The sequence below is a fragment of the Cupressus sempervirens genome, chromosome 2 (assembly GCF_028749045.1).
Source record: "Cupressus sempervirens isolate cs-2001-9-10 chromosome 2, ASM2874904v1, whole genome shotgun sequence".
NCBI lineage: Eukaryota > Viridiplantae > Streptophyta > Pinopsida > Cupressales > Cupressaceae > Cupressus > Cupressus sempervirens.
Window position 1 is genome coordinate 289,969,042 of NC_143119.1, and position 14,541 is coordinate 289,983,582.

Sequence of the window (14,541 nt, forward strand, 5' to 3'; positions counted from 1 at the left end):
AAGCTAACTGAGCACCCTTAATAATTATCTATGATCATTGTCAAGTTCCATCTTAAGAATTAGGATTGTTCTCTATGTTTATATGCTCAGGTTTAACCAAATGTCAATTGGATAGCCTCAAGTGCTTGATATTTTGATAAGGGAATGCAACTAATTAGGTGTTCAACATTTCTCGATTGACTGGCTTGATATTCACAGTTTAGTTCAAGTTGCAGACTTGATTTTGATTACAGGGCTAATTTGAGCTTGGGAAGAAGTGCTAGGAATTGGATTAAGGGGCAGCATGTGCCATATAACAGCTTGATTTAGCATGAGCCTATTTTGATCTGATAGTTTTTCATTTTATTTTATATAATTGTGATCTATTTTATTTTATATGGTACAGTGCACAGGCTTTGGAGACATAATCATGCTATTTAAAGTTCAAGGTCACATATACAAACAATTTCTCCAAAGGAAATTATTCTATTGATTACTGAGAGCACCATGTCTTTACCTGAATTGTTCACACTACTTAACATATGCATTCTCCTAATGTTATTTTTAACTGTCAAGGAAACAACTTTGTTCATATTCCTATTGGCATTTGACATAATAATTTTTTATGCCACTTTGTACATAATGGAGAAATATATGTAGTATGTAGAAGCTCAAAGGACATAAGATAGAAATAAGTATACATTTGGATTGTCAGTTTTAAATTTTAAATTCTAAACACATACATTATTTGAAATATGTGCTGTGTCATTTAATCCACCTTAGAATCAGACACTTCATGTGATGAATCAAGCATTTACCGTACTAGAACTAGTTTTGCATTTATCAATCTATATCATTGTCTGATTCAGATCTGATTTCTTCTACTAATTGGACTATTGGGCAATGATAGTTCACCTATTTACAATTTCTTTTCATTTGCAAAAAACTATTTTTATTGCTTTGATTCATTATTCAATGTAGTTGCTTTGAACATTATCAATGCAGTTTATAGATTTCATTACTTCTAATAAAATCTACACTACTACATTCAAAATAACCAAATTGTGCTAAACATTTTGTATTCTTCTACATAGCATTACAGTAGGAAGATTCTACTCTAATATCTTTGCTTCTTTCATCTACTCAATTCATGTACTTTGTCTAAATGGTGCACTTTCTTTACAGAACCAAGAATATGGATGACTTGTTTCAAGGCAAAAACAATAATAGATTTGGAGAATGAAGACACGTCCACTTTTAAAGAAAGCAAAAACTTGTCTACCAGGTGCAAAAAATGTCCAAAGTATAGGAAATACAAGGGTATTTGAAGACGTCCTTGGGGTCGATATGCTGCAGAGATAAGGGATCCACAAACTAAGCGTCGCCAATGGCTTGGAACATTTGAATCACTAGAAGAAGCTGCAAATGCATATGATAAAGCTGCACTCTCTATGAGAGGAATAACAGATTGTGCAGATTGCTACAGGAAAATAATGATAGAAACCAATGATGCATTATTGCATATTAAGCCATTGACAATGGAAAATCCAATCTACCAAACCCCAATCCATGAAGAGGAAAGCATAAATCCTCATTATGCAACATTGTCTAATATAGAAGATGGCATAGTATCACAAAGAGCATCCTTAGATTAGATCCCATTTGATAACATAATAGTACCCAATTTGCATTGTGTAATGATACCTACAAATTATAATTTTGATGTAGCCCAACTGTTAGAAATGGAAAAAGAAATCTGTAAATATACAATACCAGGAAAGAATCTAAGTGAGTAAATGCATGAAAAGATATTACCATAAAATAGGAGAGAGAAAGCTTCAAGCTCCAACACCACGAGACAAGATATTTGGAAAGGGGAAAGCAAAGAAAACCCCTTGTGACATTATGAATGAGGCATGAAAAGCCTAAGAAGGAAGAGAGAGAGAGAGATAGAGAGCAATGCTCATACAATAATTGAGAAGAGGAAGAAACCTCATTGTTGTTAAATGAGAGAAGAGGGTCATCTCTTAAATAGATATGAGAGAGAGGAGTTAGAATGTAACTCCCATGTCTATGAATTCCACCATTCATATGTGTGTGAGGCCAAGTGTGAGATTCCTCTTAAGGAGGAATAATCTAAAATTAGAAATTACAATACATATTTATCCTCACATATTCCACTAGATGACAAAATAAGATGTAGTGGAAAAAGGACAAAAAAGAAATATATTAGGATACCTTGGCTTATATCCTAATATATTACAACAATAAAGAAAGGAGATCTAACCTTGGTTTATAAACACACCAAGGAAAGATTACAACTTCTAACACCAACAAACCAAAGATTGTCAATCATCAACAATTTTTCCTAAGCAACATCAAGCTAGTTATCTCCCACCATATACACATGCATCATTAGGATTACTAGCGAACATAGTTTCCCATAACTCTGTTGGAAATAATAGCATCAATGATGTATACAAACTGGACAATACTTCCAATGTGCATTCAAGCCTTCAAAACATACAATTCCAATGTTGGAGGTTCAGATTTATTGCAAAATGCTATTGAAATTTTGAAATCTAAGCACTTTCAATATAAAGGACTACAACAAGAGAATGGTATTTCCTTTTACCATTTTTTGTGCATTTTCTAATCATTGTCAATGTAAAACATAAGATAGTCTCGTCAAGTAATTAGAATCATTTGCATAAATAAACTTTGGTCAAATACATTTGAATATGAAAGATATCTAATTGTATTTTTTCAGAAATTGTAGGATATGACAACATGAACAACTGCAACCTAAAACCAATTCTCCCATGGAACCCAAAAAGTGAATCCAAGGAATTAGATTCAAGTGCCTATGATATGAGTTTCCATAGTATGAATGAAACAATTTTGTGGATGCAACAGAACAAAATACAAGTTGCAGAGCATATGGAACTCTTCTCCCAAAAAATAATGTTGATAAGAAACATTTATCAATTAATGAGAAGATAATTTTGGAAACTGGTATTCTAAAGTGCAAGTTATCTGAAATTGAGGATGTGATCAATAATATTGAAGACACACTCCTCAAAGATATACCTAGATTTGTGCATCCACTATAAGATGTTTGTGAATATACAAAGGTTTTTGCACATAGAGAATAATTCTAAAGATGCTCGCAGACATAAGCAAAAATCTTCAAGCATTGTATTGAATTCTCTAGACTAAGTTTCTATACCTATATTGTAATGCTTGCACATATATATTTATATGTTACTGATTAAAAAAAGTATAGTATGTATGATTTGTTGTAAAACAATTTTCCTTTGCCAACTATGTAGAACCTTGGTGTCAAAATCTATAATTTCAATTATAATAGGATAGATTATGAGCAGTACCTATTGAAATGTGGCAAACACAAGTTACTAAGTATTGTTAATTAGTTAAAAATATTTTCTTCCAAATTTTCCTAATGTCTCTTAAAATATGAACACCTACATAGTCCTGTCTATATGTTGCAAAAATGTAAACAAAATTGTTGGTCAAAAAGTTGGAAAGTCCAATTAAACAAAACTAATAAAGTATTTGTGTTTGATGCACAGGGTGAGACATGAAAACTAGAAATTAATTGAGGTGTCAAAAATTCATAGAGAACCTGACTACTTTCATAGAATGCATTTATTCGACTTCCTATGAAGACCATTATCATATGTTAGAAGTTACTATGTCTGAAATGCATTAAGTACAAGTGCACATTATCAACAAATATTTGTCAATTGCAACTTCTCATGATTAAATGTTCACATTGTCAAGATGATTGATAAAAATCGATCATGCAACATTGATATAGAGTTGACAAACCAAAGACTTTGTAGATTGCAAACATTCAAATACAATGTAGGTGATTTCTTGTTTGACTCTATTGAATACTTACTTGACTTTACAAAAACCTCCAAAGAACTACGAAATGGTACAATCTAGACTACTTTTCCATGTGCCTTGCAAAAGAAAATCTAGAAGCATTACATGCATATAATCACGAGTTGCACCTCTACTCGTCACAAACCTCCATAATGTAAATGACAAGAACACTTACTTGCGACGAATGCGTCTGTCTGCAAAAGAAGTAAACAATACTAATGAAACTGGTTTATGGGGAGACATTTTGCATTCATTGGCTTTCCAAGCGGTTAAATATTCATATCTGTATCTTTTCACTAAAAATAGGAAAGCAATACATAGACTTTAATAAAACATTGAACACATAACCTTATTGTATACTATTTCATGACACAAATCCTCAAAATGGCCATTTTGAACCTTTGGTACAATTACAATCGGTCGAACGTATAAACCATATAATCAATTTTCATAACTTCAAAGAATTTTCTAGTAAGAGTATGGACACCTCGAACAAACATAATATTAGAGAATGAGAAATGCAAGGAGGTGATAAAAATAATAGAGAGCAATAAAATATGCATTTTGCTAAGGAAATCATTCCACAATCACTCAGAAACACAAAAAAAATCATTAGATCTAAAATGATAAGCAATGAAAGTAATCCAATATGCAATAAAGCTAGTTTGAATAGTCGTGAACAACAATCCAATATTAATGTTCTACCTAGATATCATCAACAACTATATCACCAAAAAATAACAACTTAAAAAGAAAGCAAAGAAGATCAAAGAAAATAGCAATAGAAATATATGAACTTGAAATACAAGACACTCTGAAATATACCTGCGCAATTTGTCACACTTTGCATTTCAAAATAAATATCAAACATGTAAGACCAAAGGAAAAAGATATATACAAAATGTTGACCCAATGTAATTACCTAGATGAAAATGCAAATATGCAAAATATGTGACAGATCTCTCAAATAGTCAAAGCTTCCAAAGTTTGCAACACCAGAAAACATTGGAACAAATAATCCTTTACCACATGTAAAATGTCTAAGTCAATTAGAGGAAAGACTAGTGTCCTTAAGAATTGCTTTTGCTCAAATATGGGAACTAGGACACAAAAGATGACAAATGGGACTAACCGAATCTATCATAAACGTGCCTGTGAATTTGAACATTGTGCAAAATGCTTTGCCCCTATCATTGAATAATACATCAACTGTTGCAATGTCGCTTAAGCAACGACTTGAATATAAAAGTGCCTTTCAAAAAGGAATGGTAAGACCTAATATTATTATGCAAGCTCTTCATGAATTGGAAAACACAACATTGTACAAATTAGAAAATGTTCAAATCAATGATGCATGGTTACAATTATTGGAGGAAGAGCAACAAGATAAAACATTAAGTGAATCTGTGTCATTTGATTCTGATTTAGAAAGTGATAGTAACAATGCTAACCCATCAGAGACACTAATACATGGATTTACAGATTCAAGAAGCATACGAAACATGGATGAAATTTTTTATTGAAATAGTACCTACTAAAGAATCTTACCCAATAGGAATATTCAAAGATAAATATGTAGAGGAAATGAATTTTCCTACATTATTTTTTGGAGAACCACGCAATAGTCATGTCTCAGAAAAATTAAGTTATCAAAAACTCGCACAATGGGAAGTCCTAAACTGTCATTGTAATTTTGCACTCCATACAACAAATATTTTCTTCAAAGCAGTCAAGATACTAATACAACATGTATTGTCAACAATGTGGATCAAAATCAAAAAAGGTCAACTTAAAGGAAGGAAACTCATTGCAAGAGATGTTAAAAACAAGCCAAATTTGGAAAAGATATTGAAATCAAACATTGGATATGTTGACTTCAAAAGGATACGAATATCTCCAGACTATTGCCAACAACTTTAAAAAATGCCTTTGCTATGATACGTCAATTGGGACCACCAACTTTTTTCCTTACCTTTACAAGTGCATAACAAAATTGGGAGCCATTAACAAAAACTCTACACTCTTTGCACAAAATAGATGAATAAAAAAGAGACAACAATGAAAGAACTTGCGAAAGTAATATTGACATAAACACACTCATTCGCAAAGACCTAGTCACATGTGCATGTTATTATCGACATCAAATAAAAGCTATCTAGAAAATAATAATGAGTGATGTCTCCTTCTTTGGTAGAGTTTCTGATTTCTTCTCTGTAACAAAATTTCAAAATAGAGGTAATGAACATGACCATCTTTTGATTTGGGTAGATAATGCACCAATCTATGGGAGAGAAAGCAATATGGACTTAGTTAATTTTTTTGATAAGTACATAAGATGTAGTATAGAGCATTTAGAACAATCTCTAGCAAAATTTCAAATACATCATCATACAAAACAGTGCAAAAGATCAACTAAAAGAACATGTTGATACAACTTTCATGTCCCTCCCTTTCCAAAAATAGTGATACTTGAAACTTTAGCATAAAGCTCTTATATAATATCAACAAATGCAACAAACATATTCTCAACACTACAGAAAGCAAAGTATGATAGTTCATTCACACATGATATGTTTCTGAATGAGCTGCAATTGACAAAGTATGACTATGTCAACTCAATTAGGTCAATATTAGATAGGCCTACTCTATTTCTGAAATAGAAACCTTGTCAAATATGGAACAACAATTTCTCAAAGAAAATGCCATTGTTGTGGAGAGCAAATACAGATGCATAATTTGTGTTGAATGCATATGCTGCAGCTATGTATTGCAGCTCATATATGGAAAAAGTAGACAAATCAATGACAAATGCATTCAAACGGATTTGAAAAGACCATCAAAGAAATAATATAGATGCACTTCACATGATAAGAAAACTAGAAAATTCCTTACTTAACTTGCAATAGATGTCAACACAACAAGCTGCACATTTAGTCCTTTCAATGCCACTCAATCAAAGTTCCCGAAGGTGTATATTCATTGACACAAGACTTGATGATGACCACATTTTTGTGCTTAAATCTTCGAAAGAGTTGAGAGAAGAGCTAGATTAATCTGAGAATATAATGGAAAAATATGCACTACATTACTATGTTAACCATTTAGAAACTCTAAAGCACATATGCTTTGCTGAATTTGTTTTAGAATACTATAGAAGTAAACATTTTAGTAGAAAAAAATTAAAACCTACTATAATATGTTTTATGAATTACAACATCCATACTGATCCGAAAAACTACTATAGAGAATAGGTCCTACTATATGTTCCATTTATAATAAGTATTCAAAGAATCTTTAACAATTTCAGCTGTTGGCAACTAGCATATGCACACCATAAAACAATTGTTATAAGTAATCGTAGAAAGTTTTGCCACAATATCAACAAAAAATGGGGAAACATTGAAGAAGAGGAAAATGAACTACATTTCAAAGAGTCCAACATACAAAACTCAAAGGAATAAGAAAAAAATGACATAATACATGAAGATTACAACATATCAATAGATATTCCAACAAATTCATATAAAAACATGTGTACATCATCAAATGTTGGATTTGAGATTGTCAAACACCCTTAGATAATGAATAACATTGACTACTTCAACTTATGTCAAACACTTAATATCGAGCAACAAATGATAGTTAAAGACATCATAATCAGGGAACAAAAAGATAGAGCCACACCAATACACCTTTTCTCAACAGGCGGTGCTGGCACTAGGAAAACATTTACAGCTAAAGCTATTTACCATGCACTCCTACGTCTATATAGTAATGACATTAATGATGATCCTGACAAACCAAAGGGATTGATAGCTGCATATACATGAAAAGCTACCTATAACATTGGCGGTGTCACCATACATTATGCATTACACATACCATTCAATAAGTCTGAATTCATCCCTTTAAACAATGATACACTTGACAAGATGTGTAAGCACTATTTCCACCTTCGAATCCTACTCATAGATGAAATATCCTTAGTGGGGTCCTCTTTCTTGAGATACATTGACTTACATTTGTGTGACATCATGCAAAAACCCACTACTTATTTTAGAGGATTAGACACAATCTTCTATGGTGACCTATACCAAGCATTACAAGTTCTAGATTCAAATGTCTTCGAAAGCAAACCAACAGGTAAAGAATTGATGCCCTACAATTTTTGGAGTGACAATATAAAATGTTTCTTTTTGAAAGATACAATGCATCAAAAAGACCCTGTGTTCGTTGACATTCTAAATAGAATCCATATAGGTAAACAAATAGTAGAAGACATAGAATACCTTAATGACCATTGCATAAAACCCATACCAACTAACCCTACTCTTCCTTTCCTATTTTTCAGGAGATTAGATGTAGATAAACATAACAACAAGATGTTATCAAATATGCCCAGAAGTACAATTACATTAAGAACAATTGATCACTTTCAGGAAAACTACAATGCATTACAACTTTATGCTCATACAACATCTCTCCCTACTAAACTAAATGTAAAGGAAGGAGTTCTCATAGAAATCTGTTCAGGAAACTACAACACACAAGATGGTATTGTCAATGGTTCAGATGGAATTTTCAAATTATATACTAGAAATAATGACCACAACATTGTGTGGATCAAATTCAATGATACAAGCATAGGCTAGCAACAAAAAACAAAGTATATTACATACTACAATGACAAAATTGAACAAGATTGGGTACCAATTCTATGCATTGCAAGACCAATCCTTAAAATGATTGCAAATAAAAAAATAACCATGCGAAAACAATTTCCAATTCAACTTGCATGTGCTCATACTATCTATCGATCTCAAGGGCTAACAATGAGGGCACTTACTTTTGATCCAACAAGAGTTAAAAATCATGGCCTCACATATACAACACTTTCACGAACAAGAACAATTGATCAATTATACTTGCTCAAGCCTCTTACAATGAAAAATTTAAAAGTGAAATAGAAAATAATTAGAGAGATGGAACAACTAAGTACAATTGCACAATGGAACTTCAACATGATAACATATGCTTGGAATCATCACAGCATTTGACCATTTGCTCACTAAACACTCGCGGATACCATGCACATTTAGTTGACCTCTCAAATGACTATGACATCATCTCTTCTGATATCTTATGACTACAAGAAGTCAATGACAAAATTGATGACTTCATACCTTTTAGTGACAAATACAACTACTTTTATATTCATGGTATCCATGGTTTACTAACTTTAGCAAGAAAAGAATTATTAGCAACCAAGGTCAAAGAACACGTTATAGAAAACATAGAAATACTAACAATCAAAATAACAAGCCTCAACAATAAAATTAATATTACCAACTTATATGCAAGGCAAAACACCAATATAGATGAGTTACAGGCAACTCTAAATTACATACTAAACAACATAGACCAAAATAGCATATTGTACATAGTAGGAGATTTCAATATAAATATGCAAACAGGTAGCATTCAAGCTAAAACTCTTAACAATTACATGCAACACCACAAACTTAAATTCCTCTTACAACATACATACAATATTAACACCTCACTTATTGACCACATTTGGTCCAACAGAACTACAAATATATGCAATATTTACAAATTAGAAGCATACTAGACCGATCACCTGACCACAGTATTGAAAATCCATCCAACAAATGACAATTTTAACCAACATTACTAAAATTACTAAAAATCCATCCAACAATACCCTACATTTATTGAAATACATTTACCACCAACAACTACCTACTCTATATAATCGCATTGAGTACACATAACCAAATCAGATAACAACTCCTTTTGCCATTTCTTGACACTGACAAAATTACATGCTACAACAAACAAAATATGCAATATTACAATTTTCAAAATAAAACGATTCAGAATACTCCATGGCAAACAATTATGCTAATAATATTTTACTAATTACTATATTAACATCAAACTTTAAAACTCAATAACCACATTATACAAATTACAAAATATTTGCACGCTAACAAAGAATATGATGCACTAAGCCAATTTCTCCTACCCACAATTTATTTACAGGAATCAATGGATGCAAACAAAAGAGTAGGAAAGACGACACAAATGAGGCAAGAACTATCTACAAAAAGGTAATCTTTGTTTGTTTTTAAAAATTTTTCAGTTTCATATACACACAAAAAATGCACTAATATACATGCCAATGTAGGACAAAAGTGAAAACCACTGACTACATTTTATAGAAGACATAAATGCAAGAAAACAAGGCAACACATTTGAAGGAGATGTCTTAGTTGTGTACAAAGTCAACCTTGACAAAGTCAACAAAACACAAGAAGTTCTATGAGCAGACCTGACAGATATCAAAGCAGAGATGACAGTAACAGTGAGTGTCAATGAAAACTTAATTCACCAATATGAGGACAAAATAATCCTAGGCATGGGTGTTTCCATAAGTGGATTTGAAATTCAATCAAAATTAGACTATGATAGAGGTGATTGTGATTGCATTCTTGTACTAAAGGAAATAAGCATTGTTGAAACAATCAATCACATATGCAACGACTACAATTTCATCCCCAGCACTACAATAAGGAACCTGTTGAATAGCACAAGCAACTACCCTATTGGAACAATAGGTGCATTGGTCATTGCAGCTCAAAAGCAAGGCAACATCAACATTCTAGAAATAAAGGATGGTCATTATGATGAAGATAGAGCACATGTAACAATTAATAGCAATCACTTCTTCAATTATACTTTTTCAAATTACTGTAGCATTTATTATGCAAATACTCAACCCAATATTTTAAACTCTATCTATATATTTTATGTAGCTGGAAATCCATCCAAATTTTATTCGGCACTATATCTTAGCAGAAGAACATCTTGCCTGAAATGAAACACCAACATTATTTTTTAGAAATATTATAACAAGGACAGATAGAAAACAAACACTTTGTACAAGCCTATCAATTTTTATTTGGAAGTTAAATGACAAAATAACATTGCAAATATTACATGACATAATGCAGAAAACTAGAGAGGTAATAGAAAACCATTGCTAAATTGTAAACAATTGCTGCTATTAAATGTAATTAACACTTAGAGACTGCACTTTGAAATAGGTCAATGGAAATTGAAGATTGCGAATCCATTCTCCAATCCATTTGGAGCATTTTGCCCACACTGCCAACACAAATTTGAAGGATATGAAATCTTTGAAGAAGAAATTGGACACTATATTGGATGCAAGCAAGATGTCAACTATGTGCACAAGTTACACCTAAAGACATTGCTTTTTAGTCAAAATAAACAACCAATCCAATGCTTCATTGACAACACAATAGTTGAACAATTAATCCTAGCACTCCATAACATCAAGTACGAGGAATATATGTAGCACAAATCCAAAGTTGTATTCATCCTAAGAGAGCTTTGCATTGAAGGAACTTTCACATTGACCCAAGCCAATGCAATTATGCATGTCAATTTTCTTCAAACCACTCAAGCAATTGAAAAGGTAAGCCTACAAATACTTTAAGAAAAGCACTAAATACATAAATTATTGCACAAATTTGTCATATGGCAATAAAAAATATGTAACTTGATTCTTTTGTTGACATTGCAGGACAAAGAAGAATAAAAAAGCTACAGAATACTATTTTAGAAGAAGCTTTGTTACAAAGTGCATCAAATTGTAATAAACCAGATTGCTATATTGCAAATATGCTTAGAGACAATATTCCACTGATACCTTAGGTTGAATACTATACCAAATATGACTATAACTATGTATCTTATTTTCAGACATATTTCTAAATTGTTAATCTGGGTTCACTTCTTTGTGACCCTCTATAGCATCGTATCTATAAAACTAGTCTACATGGTATGAAGTAAATTAAAAAATGAAACAACTATTTGTTACTGTAATATGTGCATAAATTTTACTGCTCTCATGCATATATCATGCATATGAAGGAATATGATATATGTACACAAATTTTACTATTATCATGCATAAGAATGGATATGATGCAAATGCTTCTTTGTTAACTTTACAAAATGCTTTTATAATTGTTTCAATATAAATTATGTAATTTGAAATAAAATTAATAGTGACTTTCATTTTTAGATAGTGCATAGAAGATTACGTGTCTAAATTATGGAAACAAGATTTACCATATTTATATTTTCTTTAATATTTTTATGATAACAAGCACTCCTCAAATACTAGAAACAATAGTAATTAATCATGATCTTAAAATATCTTCTTAATCATTGTATCAATTTATAATTTTTCTTTCAAGTCTCAAGTTCTCCAAGGTTAACCTACAATTAACACCTTCAAAAGTGTTTTTTAGAAAATTGATTCTTTTAATTGCTCTAACCAATACAAAATCAAAGAATTCATATTTTGAAATTAGCTAAAAAAATATATCTATAAAAAATTGACAATTGTATTTTGTTGTAGGAAAACTTAATTCTACCTTCTCAGTGCTTTATTTACTTACTCAAATAAAACAAATACAAAAAAATCAAATAACAACAAGAGGCGCAAGCGCCAAAGTTCCTGTATTTGAAGATATTTGTGTTGTATAGATGTGTCGGAGAGCATAGTTGGAAAATGGTAATTTAGAAATTAGTTTTTCTTTAATGATAATCTTGTTTGACTGCTAATTGCAAATGAAGAACAAAATTACAAAGAGAATACACATAATATAATGAGAGGTCAGAGAACCATATTCCACCAACCAATTACTTAAGCATAGCCAACTTGCAAATTTGTTGGGTGAGAAATACAAGGGCAAAATTTTTTTGCTTCTGCTGGTGCTCAGCAATTTCCTTACAAAATATATCATTTCGAATCATTTGGATATCAATTCAAAAACATTACGATACAAACCATCTCTCAGACAAAAGATTAGCTAATAAATACCTTAGAAATAAACTTAACACTAGAAGAATCACCGCCTGTAGCAAGAGCAGGGATAGGCCACATGTGTTGCTTTCGTTGTCGCTCTTCACTCTATCGTCCATGCATAGCCTTGCATCTTCGCCAATTTTAATCAGACATTAACGCAGCAGGTCTAGAAATTGATGCTGGAAGTTATGATGTAGTAATAGACGTTTGTATGATGCTTCAAGATTTCAAGGCAGCTTTTGGACTTTTTAGAGACATGAGAGAAGCAGGGGTGGGTTCATTAAAGACAAGTTACCTTACTATTATGACTGGTCTCACCGAAAACCACGGGCTTGAGTTGGTGGTTGCCTTTTTGGATGAGGTGGTTGTGGATCCACGAGTTGAGGTTGGTGTTCATGACTGGAATTCTATAATTCATTCCTTTTGCAAGCTTGGGCGTTTGGAGGATGCAAGAAGGACATTTAAGAGAATGGCATTTCTTCGTTTTGAACCAAATGCACAGAGTTACTTGTCTTTAGTTAATGGATATTGTGCAGCAGAGAAGTACTTCAGTGTTTTTCTCTTATGGGCAGAAATGAAGAAGAGGATGGCACATGCTCAGGAAAGAGGAAAAGAACCCTTGACAATTAGTCGGGATTTAATTGATGGTTTTCTATTGGCTTTGGTCAAAGGAGGGTTTTTTGATGGAGCAATGGAGGTAGTGGAAAAAATGCAAGAACTCAAAATATTTGTTGATAAATGGACATACAAACATGTTTATCTTGAGACTCACAAAAAGCTGAAACTGGCAAGACTTAAGAAAAAGAGTTTTCAAAAGGTGCAAGCAATTATTGCTCTGAAGAACTGGGTAGGTTTATCCACATGATTGAAGCAACCTTCTGGGTACTCACAACCAGAATCTAAATCTTATGTCTGTCAGAGATCCCTGTATTGTTTGTAATTATCATGGGTTGACTAGTGATGAAAAGGGATGCAAAATGCATATATTGTCTCTTTGGTAGGTTGGTCTTATATGAAAAACATTTTTGCATCGGAAGGTGTAAAGCAATCAGATTTTTTGATTTCCTATCTTAAGGATTGGGGGAATTGTGATTTTTTCAGAGAACTATATGAGTCAGTTTGTTGATCCAGGCTTCTATCAACATCTTGACTTGAACTTTAGTGGATTTTGTGAGGCTAGATTATATTCATTTTTTTTTTTCACTGAACACGTTTAATCTGTCACATTCGTGAGGACACATTTATGGTGCATGACCTTTGTTGACTGAGGGGGACTGAGACTTGGGAAGTTGAACACTGCCTCCTATTGTACACAACACAAATTCATGGGATAAGCTCATGAGAAGTTGAATATGGGGTGGGTTAATCACATCCCCACTTTCCAGCTATTTGATCCATTTTTGCATCTTTTATCCATTCAAGTTTCTTATCAGTTGTCAGCTTTGCGCTCAATCTAGATTCTAAATCTTTGTTGTAATAGAGTGACTTCAATTTTGCTTTCTTTAGATATATCAAGCTAAACAAATATTTAGAGTTTAGATCTCTCAGTTTTATGTATTCTGGAGTCGTAAAAAATCCAATCTGAAGCTAAAATTCTTAACAAAACTCAACATAAGCCTGTCTAATCTATGTATCCAAATTCTGCTTCTCTGCTATTTTTTATCTCCTAGGATGACATTATAATATTCTCGGTAAATGAACGTAAAGAAGACCAAACGTTGTAC